This window comes from Maylandia zebra, linkage group LG4, assembly GCF_041146795.1.
Source record: "Maylandia zebra isolate NMK-2024a linkage group LG4, Mzebra_GT3a, whole genome shotgun sequence".
NCBI lineage: Eukaryota > Metazoa > Chordata > Actinopteri > Cichliformes > Cichlidae > Maylandia > Maylandia zebra.
In genome coordinates, this window is record NC_135170.1 from 21,731,630 (window position 1) to 21,740,089 (window position 8,460).

An 8,460-nucleotide genomic window follows, 5' to 3' on the forward strand; every position below is an offset into this window, starting at 1 on the left:
AAATGGGGGTTGGGATTGGCTGCACAGTCTAATTCTAATGCAGTGTGAACAGTTTGAATCTCCAGCTAAAAGGTGCTAATGAACTCTAGGCTGACACTTAAAAACTCAAGTATTCCACCTTAAGACAGATTCCAATTTCTGGTTCATCAGTTGGTGTGACAGCAGGTCTGCAGCTGCCTGTTATTTTCATTTTCTATTCATCTGTCAGTTATTACAAATGATCCTCTGGTTGTTTGGTGTGTAAAATGATGTGTTTATTCCTCAGACTTCTCAGATATAGTAGACTGTTTTCTCCATCCCACTGATTGCGATGTAGCTGAAACTCTTTGCTACAATATTACAGATAAGTGTTGGACCATTTAATAAATTGCTCTTGAGTTTCAGAAAGAGAGCAGTAATGAGTAATTTCATGTAAGCTGTTCTAGGCTTAAAAAAAAGAAAAGAAACCACTGTAACGACCTGTAACTATTTTTCAAATGTTGCCAAGCATGGCAGAATCACGAAAGAGGAGCCTTTGAAATGCTGAGATTAAAAAGACACGGGGATTGTTGTGCTCTGTTTTTGACACATCAAATTTGTCAGAGTTGAGAATTTCAGGAGGTTAAAAAGCTGGGTTGTTAGTTTACCCTCTGATCTGCCACGCTGAAAAGGCAGAAGTAATTTTCTAAGTTATTATCAATAGTTGTTGGAGTTTTTCTAATTGCACCAGTACAAAAAGATTTGTTTAAAATTTTTAAAGCGTCTCTCATTTCCATTCAGTCCGCATTCTGCCATTCTGCAACCGTTATTGACTTACGTTTTATTCAGGTGGAAATTTTAAACAATAGCCTCGATCTTAGGAACGCTAAAGTTCTTCGTTTAATAAAAGAAAAGAAAAAAAGACTCACAATGACCCATAATCATTCTAATGGAACAGAAAGGAGAAAACAAACAGCTCTTTAGATTCAGTGAACAATATCAGCAAATATATATTTAATTTTTTCTTCTATCAACACTTGTTAACAGAAAGCCCAGTGACTAATTTTTTCACTTTAATTTTTAACATGTACTCTACTTAGGTACGAGTTTGAGGCCATTTACGGTACATTTCTATGATAGATTTATTTGCAGATCAAGATTTTCATACAAAATTCACTCATTAGTTGTGTCTTGCTAGTAGCAGCTTTGACCCTACTTTGCCTTTAGGACTGCTTTAAGTCTTCATAACATAGATTCAGCGAGGTGCTGGAATCATTCCTCAGCGATTTTAGCCCATGTTCACATGATAGGATCACACAGTTGCTACAGTTTTGTCAGGACCACATCCACCACATCCCAAAAGGTGCTTTGTTGGACTGAGATCCGGTGACTGTGGAGCTCATTTGAATATAGTGGACTCATTATTTTGTTCAAGAAATGTGAAATTTGAGATCATTGGGGCTTATTACATGGTATGCTCTGTTGGTGGGAGTAGCCATGAGAAGATGGGTGCAGCGACCGTGTGGCGACCGTGGCTCAGGGGGTTGGGAATCGCATCTGTAACCGGAAGGTCGCCGGTTCGATCCCTGGGCTCTCTGTCCTGGTCGTTGTGTCCCTGGGCAAGACACTTTACCCTACTTGCCTACTGGTGTTGGCCAGAGGGGCCGATGGCGCGATATGGCAGCCTCGCTTCTGTCAGTCTGCCCCAGGGCATCTGTGGCTACAACTGTAGCTGCCTCCACCAGTGTATGAATGTGAGAGTGAATGAATAGTGGTATTGTAAAGTGCTTTGGGTGCCTTGAAAAGCGCTATATAAATCCAATCCATTATTAGTGTGGCCATAAAGGGAGGGACATGGTCAGCAGCAATACTCAGGTAGGCTGTGGGGTTTAAATGATTCCCAGTTGGTACTAAGAGGCCCAAAGTGCACCAAGAAAACATCCCCAACACCATTGCACCACCAGCAAAATGAACTGTTGATACACAGCAGGATGGGTCCATGATTTCATGTCGTTTCTGCCGCGTACAGCAGGAATGAAGACTCATCAGACCAGGCAACATTTTCTAATCTTCAGTCGTCCAGTTTTGTTTAGCTGACAGGAGTGACACCCTTTGTGGTCATCTGCTGCTGTAGCTGATCAGCCACATCAGAGATGCTCTTCTGCACACCTTAGTTAGAATGAGTTTAGTTTGAGCCACTGTTGGGTTCATTGAACAGTATAATCATTCTCCTCTGACCTGTGACATAAACTAAGCATTTTTTACCCTGAGAACTGTGGCTCACCAGATACAGTATGTTCTCTTTCGCTGACTATTCTCTGTAAACCCTAGAGATGGCTGTGTGGGAAAATCCCAGTAGATCAGCAGTTTCTGTCTGGCAACAACAAGCGTGCTACATTCAAAGTCATTTAAATCACCTTTTTCCACCTTTGTGATGCTCACTTTGAACTTCAGCAGAACATGATTGAGAGAATATGATTAGCTTTCCAGTGAAGCAGCCTAACACTTTATTCCAATATCACAACAAAGTTCTCCTCCAAAATGAGAATGTATTTGAATTAACACCTCTGTAAAGCAGCTTGAACAAAAACTAAACATTCTAACTTTTATTAGACTGGGTTGTGACTCCTTATGAATAAGGGAAGAGCTGAGAGAAGTCGCTTTTTTATTAGTTTTACCCAGATGTTCCTAATAAACTGCCAACTGAGTGCAAGCAGAAGATTTACAATTACACCCGAGGGTCTTTTTTCCCCTCAGATCTCACCACCCACTGCTATATCTATCATTTCTGTGTCATTTGCCACGTTATTTCTCAGTGCATGAACCATACAAAACGTGAGCTATGAGATGGTGTCAGTGTAGCGATTACATAGCATACATATGCATACGTATTATGATTACACTACAGGCTTTTTTAGGCTTTCAAGAGAAGCTACACGTGCAGAAAGCAGGCATCAAAAAGGTTTTGGCATGATTACAGTGAAACATCATGTCCATTTAGGGAGCTGTCAGTTGTGCCTCTGCTCTTTCTGCCCATCTTCAGCTCAATCTGGGCCTACGCTGCCTCTTTCTCAGTTCTGAAGCCAGAGAGCCGCATCCTGCTCATCTCTGCTGTCTGAGCACCATACTTTAGATCATTTATAAAGTAGGACATGCGTCTGCGATAAGAAGGTGAGGGCAGATTAGATTACACAGTCTCACACAAAGAAAGAGAAGAAGAGAGAGATTTTTGTGGCAGAAAATGAACCACTTGTCGAAGGGAAGGAATCACAGCATCATCTTTATACCCGCTAGGAGCTTCATTTATGGCATTATGAGCATTTTCTACCCAGATGGGCACTAGTGTAAAGGAAAGCAAGAATTGAGCGCTAAAGTGTCCAGTAATGGCTCACCCGTATTTGCTAAAAGCCACTTGAAAAGTGGAACAAAGGTGAGCGAGAGTAGAAGAGAAAAGAAAGGAATAATCATGTGCTTTTAATTATTTTCTGCAACACGTGAACAAATGAGCTGCAAGGGATGCAGGGAGGGGAGCTCCACGATTGAGTGTTAAATAAAATATAGCCAGATGACGTGAATTAATCACAGAGAGATGTGGGGGGAAACGGAAGATATCCTTCAAGAGTAGGTAGCATAGCTGTGAAAAACCCCCACAGGGTTAGAGCTGGCCTGCTTTCCAGTACTTAATACAACATCATCATTGGTCCTTGTCACGCAAACTCGATTACATGTAATCTTGTGGTGCTTTGATCCAGGCGGGATTGTGTTGTGCATGTGGGTTGTTGTTTGCAGTTAGATTTAATATAGGACATCAGATACTGTCCTGTGTACGTGTGAGGGTATTTTTTGATGTGTAATGCAGTGATATTTTTCAAAACCAAACCAGGACAGACGACGGCTGTTATACACGTTAGTTATGGAACGCGGTTGAACTTCAGCCCGACCCCATTATGCCCTGCGGTGACGCATGTGGATGAGTTCAGTGGTAGGATAGGTTTGTGCAGGTCGTTACAGGGCACGTGTGTTATTAACTCATTACATCATCATTACACGCAGTGTTTCAGGACCCCATGCTGCCAGGTCATCACCGAAACGAGCACCGGATGCACAAAAGAAAAAAAACAAACGCAGGTTGTTGCTAAAGAAATGGTTGGTGATTTGTGTTCAGTGCAAACGCCACAGAAATAAAAATACTAATTCAAGTGCTGTGCTGATGTTAACAGCTATCTTATTTGTTTTATTCTTTGCAACAAGCCTAAATTTTCAGAAAAGGTGCCAATGATCCGGCTCAGAGGCTTAAAGAGTGTCTACTGGTTTATAAATGGTGTGAGGCCAGGCCAGTTCAGGTGTGCCTTTTGGTTTTCTGTTAACAATACATGAAATACCAGATACTTACATGTGCAACTGCAAAGAAAGTATCGTGCAGTATTATTGGCATTTGATTGCTTTTTCTGTGGAGCATCTGTCATTTGTTGTGAGAAGCTGGCTAATGTTAAGTACAGTGCCAAACAAGCTAAGAAAACATCCCTACAGAGACAGTTTTGTCCTACTTCAAAAGAGCACCAGCTCTGAACCAGAAGCTCTAAGACTGTGTGTCTCATAGTGATATGCTGACATACACTATATGGTGCATAAATGGTGAATAAGACCAATCATTCAGCCATGGGAACAAGCTTCCATACCATTGCAAATATTTAAGGAAGAATATGTAATTTGTTGTGCTCATCTCAGGTTGCATTTACCTAATTTTAAGATCTAGATATTTTTCATTATGTCCTGATATGTAAACACTTAGAAATGACAGAGGGTGTACTTTCATTTTACCATGACTGTACATTATAGAGACAAAAGTATTGGGCCACGCCATTTAATATTGGAATTCAGGTGTTTTCAGTCCCGTTATGTGTGTAAAATCATGCACCTAGCCGTGCAGTCTGCCTTTATAAACGTGTGTGAAAGAAGGGGTCGGTCTAAGACCTCACTGAATTTGAAGGTGATACTGAAATGAGATGCTACCATTTCCTCAAGTCAGTTTGTTTAATTTCTTCCCTGCAGGTATTCCACCATCGGTGGTAAGTGGTATTATTGCAAAGTGGAAATGTTTAAGAGTCCCAGCAACTCCGCCACAAAGTGCCTGATCACATAAAGTTACAGAGCGGGGTCGTGCAGTTCGTATACGTCACCAGCCATCAACTGAGAGCTCCAAACCTCCTCTGACATTAACAAAATCTGAGCATGGGGAGCTACATGGCATTAGTTCCTATGGCTGAGCAGCTCCTGTAGCTGTAATGTGTAGGTGTCCCAATGCTTTTTTCTGAATATCACCCATCTACAGCTGTTTGTATAATACGTATGTATAAATGACATGAAAAATAATAATTTGCCATCTTGGGCTAAATGGAAATATTCAAGGCTACATGCAGACTTTGTGAGGCTAAACTTTAACTTATCCAGTGCTAAATCTGCATGCTATTGTACCCGATGCTTATTAGCAGGCACTGCTTAAAGTTAAAATCTGACATGTATGGTTGGACAGACTGAAAGAAAAGTCTGAGGATCGATAAATTCAGAAGCATCCTTTCTCTGGTCTAACGAACTGACGAGGGAGGAGATCCAGGTTTTAGTGTTACTTTTTTAATATTGTAAACAACCATGCTTTGTAACCAGGTTTGAACAGCAGGTGTAAACATGTCTGGGGAAGCCTATTTAGAATAATATGTTAAGTCATTTGAGTCTGGATCAAAGTGGTGGAACAGCAGGCAAATCGACATGTTGCTAGCACAGCTTTAAAGCAAAGAAGGGAAGCCAGAAAGCGAGAGAGGGAGAGACTCCAGACAGGGAGTCCGGTGGACTTAACAACCAGGCTGTTAAATTCATCACAAAGTTGTCAAGTATCAGGTGACATTAATTATAGATGCCTTGTGCGATGAGCCGTTTGTTTAGTGTGCCTGTAAAATTGGGCCATAGATGTGAAGAGGAGTGGGTCAGCGAGGTTACACGTGAGCGCTGTGCCACCCTTTCTTTCCTGCTACCCTCCAATTTAGAGTCAGCACTCAAAAATAATAAGAGGAGTGGGAAAGAATTGGGAGCAAGAGCGAAAGAGAGTGGGAGGGTGAGAGACAACACAAGAGTGGGGATGCTGAATAAAACATAACAGAAGGAAAGAGATGGATGGATGACTGAGCAAGTTTTCCTCTACTCCTCTTTCTAAGCCAGCGCATACAGCACTGAGCACACCTGCATGCTCGCACGTAACACACCAGTAACACATCTGGTGTACGCTGCACATCCCATGTGCGCTCATACAGTGTGTATACTATGCATGCGTGTCTTTAGCAATTTCACCGGACACCGGACACCAGACACGCCAGGGAAATTATCAGAATCATTTGCACATCTAGCTGCAGCTCGGCACGCCCGAGCAGGCTCTGCGTTAGCTCTCGCCACCCCTGGGTGAGTCTCCCTGGTCTAAGTGGTCCAGCTTCTGCCCCTGCCCAGCACCAGGGACCAGCTGGTCTGACCAGGCTCTTATAATACTTCTGTTATTAGACTTGGGAAATGGAGACATTTAACACTGCTGCAGCTGAGACTAAAGCCCCACGGCCCTGTCTGTAAATTACACTGCTCTCACAAACAATTGCATTGAAATAAGGCCACTGAGGAAGGATTTTGGCTCTGTAAAATGTAGCCTTGATGACCTAGTTTCAGCAACTACCACCACTGCCTGTGTGCGTGAGTGTGTTTGATCATCTTCACCAACTATCGCTAATCACAAAGTTTACCATTAAATATGCAACAGCTCTAAACGCAGGCTCATAACTCTTCGTGAATTAAAGGAATGCCTTTCAAGTCATTCTGCCGTTGTAATTTGCTGCAGTGATGAAGCATAAAAGATTGGGTTTAATTGTGTGCTTTACCTAAAAAAATATTCTCAGCCTCTTTGAAATCGGCTCCTCAACAGTTTCTGTCTGATCCTCCTGATCAGACCCTTCTGTAGCGCCCCAATCTCAACCAGGGCTGTTTGATGTTGTCTGAGCTGATGTGTGTTTGTTTGCAGTTGGACTTCTCCTATTGATCACAGCAGATTGGACCCAGTTATGTTTGCTCAAGTGTGCAGACATTAGAGGACCTCCTCATTCTGATCACACCGCTGAGAGAAATATGGGCCGTAACAGCAGTAATGATGGGAAAACTCTCCCTTTTGTTTTTAGTCAGTATCAAAGGGATTCTGCAATAGCTCTCAGGTTTCCTTTATACTTTCCGTTTAGCATGGATATAAGCTGACAGCAGTTCAATCAAAGAAACATCACAGAACAAAGACTTACATATCTACAAATTCCTATAAATAATTCAGTAACACATATGTTTTAATTAGTTCTATGTATTAGAAATACTAAACTCCTCTAATCTATCACTTTGGTTTGAAGCAAGTGATTTACTTTTTTGCTTCACATCCTGCTGAGGAGTCAATCAGGAAAAGGCGTGCACAAGGCATCCTTTTCAGACGTCTGAAACACCTCAACTTGCTGCTTTCAATATGGAGGAGCAGCGGCTGTACCCCGAGTCCCTCTCGATCAGCTGACCTCCTCCTATCTCTAAGGGAGAACCCAGCCACCCTTCAAAGGAAACTCATCTTGGCCACATATATCCACAACCTCATTCTATCGGTCACTACCCAGAGCTCGTGTCTATAGAAGAGGGTCATAGGAATGTAGCTTGACTACAACAGATCTGCCCCAATCCACCTGTCAATCTTACCCCTCACACTCACTTATTAAATAATATTCCCAAAATATCAGCCAAGCACAAAAAAGAAAGAGCAAATCTGTCTTGTTATTTAGCTTCTGGTATCAGTCACTCAAAAACCAAACAAAAAAAGAAAAACATCCATTGTGTGGTTCTTTTGATTGACAGATGGCCCTGCTAGGCTTCAGCTCCACTACTTTGAGTCATTCAAAATGGACCTCATCAGAGTGTGTATGTGTGCTGCTGTTGGTGTCTTCTCAAGCATTTCTATTGGATCCTTTGATTACTATCATTGCCTGATGTCAGGTGGAGACTGTCTAAGACACAGACGCTCCACTTCACTTTTGCAGTTCTTTGTTGTCTTAACTTCACCACTCGACGTTGCTGTTTAGGTAGTCGAGGCCCAAAGATTATGTCACTCATAATATCTTGATGGCAGTGAAACGTGTCTGAAATAAAGCCTTTAAAGAAAAATTCTTGGTATTTCTTATATTCTGTTCAGTATCTCATTTATTAACAGGCTTTTAAGTTCATCGGCACTATTCACTCTCACTTTGTCTTTCTTCTCCTTTATTTTATTTTTTTTTTTTTTAAACTTCAGGCCTGTATTGTCATCTTAGTCGCCTGTGCTTCTGGTGTAGTTTTTGATGGTTTTATTCTTCAACTTCATTGCTATCTATCCGCACACCCAGGCTCTGTCTTGTCTCACAGCACCCTCTGGTGGTTGTTTTCAGTCATCGGACTCGGTACAAGCTGTAA